This window comes from Pisolithus orientalis (assembly GCF_024613125.1).
Source record: "Pisolithus orientalis strain OTSU chromosome Unknown F5J12scaffold_128, whole genome shotgun sequence".
Classification (NCBI taxonomy): Eukaryota; Fungi; Basidiomycota; class Agaricomycetes; order Boletales; family Pisolithaceae; genus Pisolithus; species Pisolithus orientalis.
In genome coordinates this window covers 26,062-38,802 of record NW_026260909.1, presented here as the reverse complement: position 1 = coordinate 38,802, position 12,741 = coordinate 26,062, and the positions used below count along the sequence as shown (strand labels likewise).

The 12,741-nt window shown below is 50.7% G+C and overlaps 1 non-coding gene and 1 pseudogene across 2 annotated transcripts; both read right to left on the bottom strand.

Annotated features, from left to right (window-relative positions):
- Nucleotides 1-7,793: 7,793 nt before the first annotated feature.
- F5J12DRAFT_t214 lies at nucleotides 7,794-7,870 on the bottom strand (annotated as a pseudogene). The gene has a single exon. The product of its transcript is annotated as a tRNA-OTHER (tRNA).
- Nucleotides 7,871-8,267: 397 nt separating this feature from the next.
- F5J12DRAFT_t213 lies at nucleotides 8,268-8,340 on the bottom strand. Its single transcript has one exon. It is a non-coding gene; the product is annotated as a tRNA-Phe (tRNA).
- Nucleotides 8,341-12,741: the final 4,401 nt, after the last annotated feature.

Sequence of the window (12,741 nt, the reverse complement as noted above, 5' to 3'; positions counted from 1 at the left end):
ACACACAGTCAGAAATCGACCCCAGCAGAATGGAGTTGCAGAGCGAGCCAACAGACTGCTTTCAGAGCGAATCACAGCCATGTTGGATGAGTCTGGCCTTCCCAAGGCCTTCTGGGGCGAGTGCCTTGCCTCCCTGGTCCATGTTTGGAACAGATGCCCTACTGAAGCGGTCCAGAATGCGACCCCCTATGAGCTCTGGCATTGGAGAAAACCAGATGTGTCTCACCTTCAAGTTTGGGGCTGTACTGCCTATGTACACATCCAGAAGGACAAGAGGCAACCCCTAGACCCCCACATGGAGAAATGTGCATTTATTGGCTACCCTGAGGGCTACAAAGGCTGGAAGTTCTACAATCCCACTACAAAGCGCACAGTCATATCAGAAAGGGCTGATTTCGACGAAAGGTACTTCCCCATGTCCTCTCGCCCTACTAGTCCCCCTCCAAACATTCCTGGACTTCCAAATTCTCCCAAACCTTTGCCAACACCCCTTTCATCGCCCTCATCAACTCCTAATCATGAGTACTACCATCCTACTCCAGACCTGGACTCTGACAGTGAATCTGATGGTGGACTGGATCAAGGGGGAGATGTTGAACCTGTAGGTGCTGATCCAGACCCCATTCAGCCTCCAGTGCCTCTCCCAGAACCCCCTGCACCTCCCCCTCGCACCCCATCACCTGTACCACCCCCAAGAGCTCCCAGTCCTATTGGAATCGGTGCTAGACTGCCTAGGAGGCGCAGACAAAAGCCTAGAGACTGGTGGAAACTCTCTCCTGCACAACTGGATGATGTGGAGGACATGGAAGAGAGCAATGATGAATTGGCCATGTCTGCATCACTCCCTGATGAGCCGCTCACATTTGCAGAGGCTATGCGTCGCCCTGATGCTGACAAGTGGAGGGCAGCAGCCCTTGAGGAGTTGGCTGCTCACCAGAGCAATGGGACATGGAAACTTGTCCCTAGGCCTCCTGGAAGCAAAGTCATTGGATCCAAATGGGTATTCAAGGTGAAGCGCAATGCTGATGGCTCCATAGAGCGCTACAAGGCTCGATTGGTCGCCAAGGGATATAACCAGCGCCCTGGCTTTGATTACCTCGAAGTATTCGCTCCTACAGCTCGCCTTTCTTCAATCAGAGTCATTCTGGCCCTGGCAGCTCTCCAGGACCTTCACCTTCGCTCTATTGATGTTTCCCATGCATATCTCAATGGAGAGATGGACTGCGAGGTGTATATGGCGCAACCAGAAGGTTTCATTGAGGGAGACTCCGGATCCCAGGTGTGCCTGCTCCAAAAGGCGATTTATGGCAGCAAACAGGGTGGAAACCGGTGGAATAAGAAGATGCGCTCTGTGCTTGAGTCCCTGAACTTCAAACAGACCTATTCTGATGCCAGCATCTACATCTACTCCCATGACAATGTCACCATCATTCTACCTGTCTTTGTTGATGATATGACTCTTGCCTCGCACTCTGCTGAAGCCATTGACTCCTTCGTCTCACAATTGAGCCAGCACTTCAAAATCCATGACCTGGGACCTACCACTCAGCTTCTAGGCATCAAAATTGACAGGAACCGCTCCAATCGCTCGATTTCGCTATCCCAGCGCCACTACTGTCTAGATATCATGGAGCGATTTGGAATGGCTGACTGTAAGCCCATTTCTACTCCTATGGAGCCCAATCTGCGCCTATCTCGCCAGCAATGCCCACAAACACCTGAGGAAATCGAAACTATGCGCACAATTCCCTATCTCTCTGCTGTGGGTGCTCTAATGTACCTAGCCACCACAACTCGCCCAGATATTGCCTACACTGTTGGAGTTCTGGCCAGATTTAACTCCAACCCAGGCTGGGCTCACTGGCTTGCTGTGAAGCACCTGATGCGCTATCTAAAGGGTACTCTGGACTACTCCATCACCTATGCACCTGATCACTTGAGTTCTGAGCCTTTCACCACCTTCTCTGATGCAGATCATGGTGGATGCAAGGACACTGGTCGCTCCACAGGGGGTTATGTGATCAAGATGGGTACTGGCGCTGTTTCCTGGTCCTCCAAGCTGCAGGGAGTTGTCGCTTTGTCCACTACTGAGGCAGAGTACATGGCAGCTGTCCAGGCTGGCAAGGAGATAAAGTGGATGCGAAATCTCCTTCAAGAAATCGGTTTTTCGCTCCCTAACCCTTCTACCTTGCACATGGACAACCAATCGGCGATCTCTGTGGCGAAAAACCCAGAACATCATGGGAGGATGAAGCAGCTGGACCTCTGCTACTTCTGGCTCAGAGATGCAGTCCAAGGCAACCTCATTTCACCTGTTTTTGTCCCTACAACTAACCAGGCTGCTGATCTCCTCACCAAACCGCTACACCGCACCAAAGTCATGGAGTTCTGCAAGATGCTGTTCATATTAGGTGCCTGTGCACCTCAGACCGCATTTTCCCTTTATTTTATCTCTGTCTAACCCTACAGACATGTAGTGGACACTTAGCTTCGCTCTAAGTGTCCTTGGTTTGCTTTTATTTATTATTTACATTTGTTTATCATTTTTGCGCACTTACTGCTTTGTGCCCAGTGAAATTTTCCTTCAGTCTCTTACACTGGGCACCAGGTACAGTCCTGTATTACTTTACTCAATAACAGTCTCTTACACTGGGCACCAGTGGCCTCAGTTTGTGGATATCTTAACAGGTTATGAGCCCCGCGCTCTAGGATTCTCAGCACTCGTTGGTCGCCACGTAATCCACCTCTGCGCAAAACCTCGACCCAAAAGAACCACACACTCGTGCGCTACAGCTCACTCTTTGAGCTCCCAGCTTCCAGACTCACCCCATCCACCCCATCCTTCTCCTTTCGACTCGAAATTCACCACCATGGCTGAGGACCATGCCAACTCGTCGCCCTCTGTCGCAAAACTCACTGCCTCCAACTACTCGACCTGGAAAGGCGAAATGAAGGCTTTCCTGCGCACAAAAGGGCTCTGGACCATTGTTAGTGGTCTGGAAAAGCGCCCTGATGACTCCAAAGTCGAAGCTCAGGCCAAATGGGACCTTAGAGCGGACAGGGCAGCTGGAGAACTCTACCTGGCGCTTTCTAGTGAGCAGAGGACCCATGTAGATGCTGTGCAGGATGATCCTGTACAGATCTGGAACACCCTGGCCTCCATCCACCTCCAGCAGCGCCCTGGAGCTCGTTTTAATGCCTGGGATGACTTCTTCTCGATCAGGAAGGCCCCAGATGAGTCCCTGACCTCCTTAATCGCTAGAATCGAAGATTCCATGTCCAAAATCCAGGAATTGCGCCCTAGGGATCCCTCTACCCCCTACTCCATCAAGGACTTGGACAATGAACTTGTCTGCATGGCTATGGTTCGCTCTCTAGGCGAAGAATATGCGCATTTTGCGTCCTCCTTACTCCTATTCCACTCTCTGGACAAAGAGAAACTAAAAGAGGCATTCTTGGCTGAAGAATCGCAGCGCAGGCGTCGCCCTGATGTCAGTACATCAGAGACCGCGCTTTTAACCTCCTCTGGCGATTGCAGGTGCCTAGCTTCCTCGGTTTGCTCGTTCTGCGAATATTCAGGGCACTGCATCCACAAATGCCCTAACATTGCGAGATCTAAAGCCTACTATCGCTCTCAGAAGAACAGGAAGGAAAAGAAGACTCCAAAAACCGCAAATCAAGCATCTGCTTCGTCCCCTTCGCCCCAGGCCTCTGGCTCATCGCCCTCTACCTCCTTGCAAAATCAGAGCGCTTCCCAAGCTGTGGAATTCGCAGGAAATGCAAGTCTTCGCTTCCCTGACCCCTCTTCCCTCCTCTGCCCTCTGCAGCTCGATGCTGACGTCCTTTGGATCGCAGACTCGGGGGCCACTGCTCATATGACACCCCATCGCCATTGGCTGCGAAATTACAGCCAAAAACGCGTTCCTATCAAGCTGGCAGACAATAAGTTGATCTACTCAGCTGGGGTTGGGTCTGTAGTGTTTGAGCCTGTGGTGGGAGGTAGAAAGCGTCGCCCTGTGGAATTTAGCAATGTCCTGCATGTGCCAGACCTTCGAAATAATCTATTATCTGTCTTATATCTCTGTCGCAACAAGGGCTTTACTGTGACCATCAATTCTTCGCAGATGGCATTTAGGCTGCGCTCCCAACATTCCCTCTTCATTGCACGAATTTCAGACAACAACTCAGCCTTCCTGGAGGGGGAGACTGTTCCCCTCACTGAGTATGCCTCTGCAGCAAGCACTCTGCCTCTGGATTTCGACCTATGGCACAGGAGACTTGCTCACCACAACCTGATTGGTGTCAAATCACTGCTGGAGCGAAATCTGGTCACTGGGATGACCCTAGACTCCAAATCCTCCCCTGACCCCATCTGTGAACCATGCCTGGCTGGAAAGATGCATGCAAACCCCTTCCCCACTGCTTCCTGGCGCGCTTCTAGGCCTCTGGAACTCGTCCACAGCGATGTACACCATGTAGGGCATGCCTCCTTCTCAGGCTACAAGTATTGGGTCACATTCATCGATGATTTCACTCGCTATCGCTTTGTTTTGCCTCTGAAAGCGAAATCTGAGGTCTTTGAGGCCTTCAAGACCTTCAAGGCCTTTGCTGAGAACCAGAGCGAAAGAAAAATCAAGATTTTGCGGGATGACAAGGGAGGGGAGTATATGAGCAACTCCTTCATCGATTTCACCACCAAATGCGGAATTCTGCGCCAGCACACAGTCAGAAATCGACCACAGCAAAATGGAGTGGCAGAGCGAGCCAATAGACTGCTCTCTGAGCGACTCACTGCAATGCTAGATGAGTCTGGCCTTCCTAAGGCCTTCTGGGGAGAGTGCCTAGCCTCCTTGGTCCATGTTTGGAACAGATGCCCCACTGAAGCAGTCCAAAATGCGACCCCCTATGAACTATGGCATGGGAGAAAGCCAGATGTCTCCCACCTTCGAGTTTGGGGGTGTACTGCCTATGTGCATATCCAGAAGGACAAGAGGCGCCCTCTGGAGTCCCACATGGAGAAATGTGTCTTTATAGGGTACCCTGAAGGCTACAAAGGCTGGAAATTCTACAATCCCACCACAAAGCGCACAATCATCTCAGAAAGGGCTGATTTTGATGAGAGGTACTTCCCTCTGTCCACTCACCCTTCCTCACCTTCCCTACCTGCGCCTCTGACTTCCAAACCTACCCAAAATGCGCCAGTAGATCCTATACCCTCCATTCCACCCCCTACAGCGCAATACTACCATCCAAGCACAGATCTGGACACAGATAGCGACACTGATGATGATCTGGATCAGGGGGGAGAGATTGAGCCTGTGGCAGCTAATCCAGACCCCATACAGCCTCCTGTCGCAATTCCAGAAGTCATACCTCCTCCTCCTCGCACTCCCTCGCCTCCACCACCTCCTAGACCTGCCAGTCCCATTGGAATTGGTGCCAGACTACCTGCTAGGCGCAGACAGAAGCCCAGAGACTGGTGGAAGCTGTCTCCTGCGCAATTAGAGGATGTGGATGACCCAGATGACAGTGATGATGAACTGGCCATGTCTGCATCCATCCCTGATGAGCCACTGACATTTGCAGAGGCAATGCGACGCCCTGATGCAGATAAGTGGAGAGAGGCAGCCCTGGAGGAGTTGGCTGCTCACCAGAGCAATGGGACTTGGAAACTCGTCCCTAGACCTGCTGGGAGCAAGGTGATAGGCTCCAAATGGGTATTTAAGGTCAAAAGGAATGCAGATGGCTCCATAGATCGCTACAAAGCGAGATTGGTTGCTAAAGGGTATAACCAGCGCCCTGGATTCGATTATCTCGAGGTTTTCGCCCCAACAGCTCGCCTTTCATCGATTAGAGTCATCCTGGCTCTTGCAGCTCTCCAGGACCTTCACCTTCGCTCTGTGGATGTCTCTCATGCCTATCTCAATGGGGAGATGGACTGTGAGGTCTACATGACCCAACCAGAAGGATTTGTGGAGGGAGACCCAAAATCCCAGGTGTGTCTGCTCCAGAAAGCGATCTATGGCAGCAAACAGGGTGGAAATCGCTGGAACAAGAAGATGCGCTCTGTACTCGAGTCCCTTGGCTTCAGACAGACCTATTCTGATGCTAGTATCTATATCTACTCCAAGGATGGAGTAACCATCATTCTGCCTGTCTTTGTGGATGATATGACTCTAGCTTCGAAATCTGAGACTGCCATCGACTCCTTTGTCTCACAACTGAGCCAGCACTTCAAAATCCGCGATCTGGGCCCTACAACTCAACTCCTGGGCATCAAAATCGACAGAGACCGCCCCAATCGCTCCATATCCATCTCCCAGCGACAATACTGCCTGGATGTCTTGACCAGATTTGGAATGGCAGACTGTAAGCCCATTTCCACACCTATGGAACCAAATCTTCGCCTATCTCGCCAGCAATCGCCTCAGAACCCTCAGGAAGTCGAACAAATGCGCCAGGTGCCCTATCTATCTGCTGTGGGTGCTCTGATGTACTTGGCCACCACAACTCGACCAGATATAGCCTATACTGTTGGAGTTCTGGCCAGATTCAACTCTAACCCAGGCTGGGCCCACTGGCAAGCTGTAAAACACCTAATGCGCTATCTGAAGGGCACTCTGGACTATTCCATCACCTATGCTCCTGATCCTTCGACCTCTGAGCCATTTACAACCTTCTCTGATGCTGATCATGGTGGTTGCAAGGATTCTGGTCGCTCTACTGGTGGATATGTGGTCAAGATGGGTACTGGTGCAGTATCCTGGTCTTCCAAGCTTCAGGGAGTGGTCGCTTTGTCCACCACTGAAGCAGAGTATATTTCTGCAGTCCAGGCAGGCAAGGAGATCAAATGGATGCGAAATCTGTTGCAGGAAATTGGCCTCCCTCTCCCAGATGCTTCTACCCTTCGCATTGACAACCAATCTGCGATTTCTGTGGCCAAGAACCCAGAACACCATGGGAGGATGAAGCAACTTGATCTCTGCTACTACTGGCTAAGAGATGCAGTTCAGCAGAACCTGATTTCGCCTATTTTTGTCCCTACAGTCGACCAGGCTGCTGACCTTCTCACCAAACCACTACATCGCACCAAGGTCATTGGTTTCTGCAAGATGCTAGGACTTGGCGCATCAGGGGGGAGCAGTTGAGTGCAGAGGTGCACATTCAGGGGGGAGTGTTCATATTAGGTGCCTGTGCACCTCAGACCGCATTTTCCCTTTATTTTATCTCTGTCTAACCCTACAGACATGTAGTGGACACTTAGCTTCGCTCTAAGTGTCCTTGGTTTGCTTTTATTTATTATTTACATTTGTTTATCATTTTTGCGCACTTACTGCTTTGTGCCCAGTGAAATTTTCCTTCAGTCTCTTACACTGGGCACCAGGTACAGTCCTGTATTACTTTACTCAATAACAGTCTCTTACACTGGGCACCAGTGGCCTCAGTTTGTGGATATCTTAACAGATGCTGGGACTTGGCGCATCAAAGGGGAGTACTTGACTCTCCAGAGGTGCACATTCAGGGGGGAGTGTTACAGTGGTGCCTCTGCACCTCTGTTGGCATTGTCATTTATTCTACTGTTATATGCTACACTAATATGGTCTAACTTTGCATTCCTACACTATACAGTGTTGTGATATGTTGTGACTGTTTGTTTTCCCTTGTTTACCATTTTTGCGCACTTAGCAGTTGTATGTGCCCAGTGTATTTTCTCTTCAGTCTCTGACACTGGGCACAAGGTAATGTCACTACTTAGCTGTTGAATTTAGTCTCTGACACTGGGCACAAGGCCTTAAGACTGGGTGATTTTATCAGATTGAACCCTGGACCTCCCAGGTTTCGACCGGGTGCTCTAACCACTGAGCTATTTGGTCAAGGTATCTAGGCTTACTTGGTGTGGTTTAACCACCAAGTGCTAGTAGGGACTAGCATTGCTGAGTGCTGGAGTACTACACCTGCAACAGCCTCCCCTAATCCAGTGCACAGCAACAAGGCACCAGCATGGGAAATCACTGCCTAAAGTGGCAACTGCCTTAAGTGGTAGGTCTTACACATGCTGCCTCCTGCAAAGGTCTTAGATGGCTCAGGGGCCATTCTGCCTTAATTGGTAGGGCTTACACATTGTTGCCTCCAGTAAAGGTCTTACTGAGGCACAAGTAGGTCTTAATGGGGAAATCCCAGCTGTGGGAATCCATTGCCTTAAGCAGAAAGGACTTATCAGGACATTCCCACAAGCGCCCAGGGCTCATAACCTGTTGCAATAAATGCGACCAGACAGGGGATTGAACCCTGGCCCTCCCAGGTTTCGACCGGGTGCTCTAACCACTGAGCTATTTGGTCAGGGTATCTAGGCTTACTTGGTGTGGTTTAACCACCAAGTGCTAGTAGGGACTAGCATTGCTGAGTGCTGGAGTACTACACTTGCAACAACCCCTGGAGTCCCACATGGAGAAATGTGTGTTTATAGGGTACCCAGATGGCTACAAAGGCTGGAAATTCTACAATCCCACCACAAAGCGCACAATCATCTCAGAAAGGGCTGATTTTGATGAGAGGTACTTCCCTCTGTCCACTCACCCTTCCTCACCTTCCCTACCTGCGCCTCTGGCTTCCAAACCTACCCAAAATGCGCCAGTAGCTCCTATACCCTCCATTCCACCCCCTACACTGCAATACTACCATCCAAGCACAGATCTGGACACTGATAGCGAAACTGATGATGATCTGGATCACGGGGGAGAGATTGAGCCTGTGGCAGCTGATCCAGACCCCATACAGCCTCCTGTCGCAATTCCAGAGGTCATTGTTCATATTAGGTGCCTGTGCACCTCAGACCGCATTTGCCCTTTGTTTTATCTCTGTCTAACCCTACAGACATGTAGTGGACACTTAGCTTCGCTCTAAGTGTCCTTGGTTTGCTTTTATTTATTATTTACATTTGTTTATCATTTTTCCGCACTTACTGCTCTGTGCCCAGTGAAATTTTCTTCAGTCTCTTACACTGGGCACCAGGTACAGTCCTGTATTACTTTACTCAATAATAGTCTCTTACACTGGGAACCAGTGGCCTCAGTTTGTGGTTATCTTAACAGGTTATGAGCCCCGCGCTCTAGGATTCTCAGCACTCGTTGCTCGCCACGTAATCCATCTCTGCGCAAAACCTCGACCCAAAGGAACCACACACTCGCTCGCTACAGCTCATTCTTTGAGCTCCCAGCTTCCAGCCTCACCCCATCCACTCCATCCTTCTCCTTTCCACTCGAAATTCGCCACCATGGCTGAGGACCATGCCAACTCCTCACCCTCTGTCGCAAAACTCACTGCCTCCAACTACTCGACCTGGAAAGGCGAAATGAAGGCTTTCCTGCGCACAAAAGGGCTCTGGACCATTGTTAGTGGTCTGGAAAAGCGCCCTGATGACTCCAAAGTCGAAGCTCAGGCCAAATGGGACCTTAGAGCGGACAGGGCAGCTGGAGAGCTCTATCTGGCGCTTTCTAGTGAGCAGAGGACCCATGTAGATGCTGTACAGGAAGACCCTGTCCAAATCTGGTCGACTCTAGCCTCCATCCACCTCCAGCAGCGCCCTGGAGCTCGTTTTAATGCCTGGGATGACTTCTTTTCGATCAGGAAGGCCCCAGATGAGTCCCTGTCTTCCTTAATCACTAGAATCGAAGATTCCATGTCCAGAATTCAAGAATTGCGACCCAAGGACTCTACTACTCCATACTCCATCAAGGATATGGACAATGAACTTGTCTGTATGGCTATGGTGCGCTCTCTAGGCGAAGATTACTCTCATTTTGCTTCTTCTCTCCTTCTCTTCCAATCTCTGGACAAGGACAAACTCAAAGAAGCATTTCTGGCCGAAGAATCGCAGCGCAAGCGCCGCCCTGATGCAGGGACATCGGCGACCGCACTAGTGAGCTCCTCTGCAATTTGCAAGTGCTCACCTTCGTCGCCTTGCGAGTTCTGCGATTATTCAGGCCACTGTGTCCACAAGTGTCCAAACCTGGAAAGATCAAAGGCTTATTATCGCTCTAGGAAGAATAAGAAGGACAGGAAGGGTGCCAATACTGTAAATCAAGCCTCTACCTCATCTGCTTCCTCCCCAGCAACTGGGACAGCACCAACAGCCTCCTCATCAAACGAGAGCGCTTCCCAAGCGGTAGAATTCGCTGGAAATGCAAGTGTTCATTCCCTTGACCCCTCCTCTCCTCTCTGCCCCCTCCAGCTCGATGCTGATGTGCATTGGAACGCAGATACAGGTGCCACTTCTCATATGACACCTCATCGACACTGGCTGCGAAATTACAGCCAAAAATGCGTTCCAGTGCGCCTAGCAGACAACAAAATTGTCTACTCAGCTGGGGTGGGGTCAGTAGTGTTTGAGCCTGTAGTGGGGGGTCAGAAGCGTCGTCCTGTCGAATTTACCAATGTCCTACATGTCCCTGACCTGCGAAATAATCTACTATCTGTGATATATCTCTGTCGCAACAAGGGCTTCACTGTCAGCATCGATTCTTCGCAGATGTCCTTCAGGCAGCGCCCTGGCCCTACCCTCTTCATTGCAAGAATTTTGGACAACAACTCCGCATTCCTGGAGGGTGAGACTGTTGAGATAACCACAGACTGAGGCCACTGGTGCCCAGTGTAAGAGACTGTTATTGAGTAAAGTAATACAGGACTGTACCTGGTGCCCAGTGTAAGAGACTGAAGAAAATATCACTGGGCACAGAGCAGTAAGTGCGCAAAAATGATAAACAAATGTAAATAATAAATACAAGCAAACCAAGGACACTTAGAGCGAAGCTAAGTGTCCACTACATGTCTGTAGGGTTAGACAGAGATAAAATAAAGGGAAAATGCGGTCTGAGGCGCACAGGCACCTAATATGAACAGAGACTGTTCCCCTCAGTGAATATGCCTCTGCAGCAACCACTTTGCCCCTGGATTTCGACCTATGGCACAGGAGACTCGCCCATCACCACCTGGCTGGTGTGAAGTCCCTCCTGGAGCGAAATCTAGTCACTGGGATGACACTAGACTCGATCACAGTGCCTGATCCTATCTGTGAACATTGCCTGGCTGGCAAGATGCATGCAAATCCCTTTCCCAGCTCTTCCTGGCGTGCTTCTCGGCCCCTAGAACTCGTCCACAGCGATGTGCACTATGTAGGCCACCCCTCCTTCACTGGCTACAAGTATTGGGTCACCTTCATCGATGATTTCACTCGCTTTCGCTTTGTTTTGCCTCTGAAAGTGAAATCTGAGGTCTTTGAGGCCTTCAAGACCTTCAAGGCCTTTGCTGAGAACCAGAGCGAACGAAAAATCAAGATTTTGCGGGATGACAAGGGAGGGGAGTATATGAGCAATGCCTTCATCGATTTCACCACCAAATGCGGAATTCTGCGCCAGCACACAGTCAGAAATCGACCCCAGCAAAATGGAGTGGCAGAGCGAGCCAACAGACTGCTCTCTGAGCGGCTTACTGCAATGCTGGACGAGTCTGGCCTTCCTAAGGCCTTCTGGGGCGAGTGTCTAGCCTCCTTGGTCCATGTTTGGAACAGATGCCCTACTGAAGCGGTCCAAAATGCGACTCCCTTTGAACTGTGGCATGGGAGAAAGCCAGATGTCTCCCACCTTCGAGTTTGGGGGTGTACTGCCTATGTGCATATCCAGAAGGACAAGAGGCGACCCCTGGAGTCCCACATGGAGAAATGTGTCTTTATAGGGTACCCTGAAGGCTACAACGGCTGGAAATTCTACAATCCCACCACAAAGCGCACAATCATCTCAGAAAGGGCTGATTTTGATGAGAGGTACTTCCCTTTGTCCACTCGCCCTTCCACACCTTCCCTACCTGCGCCTCTCCCTCCAAAACCTACCCAAAACACGCCAGTAGCTCCTATACCCTCCATTCCACCCCCTACAGCGAAGTACTACCATCCAAGCACAGATCTGGACACAGATAGTGACACTGATGATGATCTGGATCAAGGGGGAGAGATTGAGCCTGTGGCAACTGATCCAGACCCCATACAGCCTCCTGTTGCAATTCCAGAGGTCATACCTCCTCCCCCTCGCACTCCCTCGCCCCCAGCACCTCCTAGACCTGCCAGTCCCATTGGAATCGGTGCCAGACTGCCTGCTAGGCGCAGACAGAAGCCCAGAGACTGGTGGAAGCTCTCTCCTGCGCAATTAGAGCATGTGGATGACCCAGATGACAGTGATGATGAACTGGCCATGTCTGCATCCATCCCTGATGAGCCACTCACATTTGCAGAGGCAATGCGTTGCCCTGATGCAGATAAGTGGAGAGAGGCAGCCCTGGAGGAGTTAGCTGCTCACCAGAGCAATGGGACTTGGAAACTCGTCCCTAGGCCTGCTGGGAGCAAGGTGAGAGGCTCCAAATGGATATTCAAGGTGAAGAGGAATGCAGATGGCTCTATAGATTGCTACAAAGCGAGATTGGTCGCCAAAGGGTATAATCAGCGCCCTGGATTCGATTATCTCGAGGTTTTCGCTCCAACAGCTCGCCTTTCATCAATTAGAGTCATCCTGGCTCTTGCAGCTCTCCAGGACCTTCATCTTCGCTCTGTGGATGTCTCGCATGCCTATCTCAATGGGGAGATGGACTGTGAGGTCAACATGACCCACCCAGAAGGATTTGTGGAGGGAGACCCAAAATCTCAGGTGTGTCTGCGGCAGAAAGCGATCTATGGCAGCAAACAGGGCGGAAATC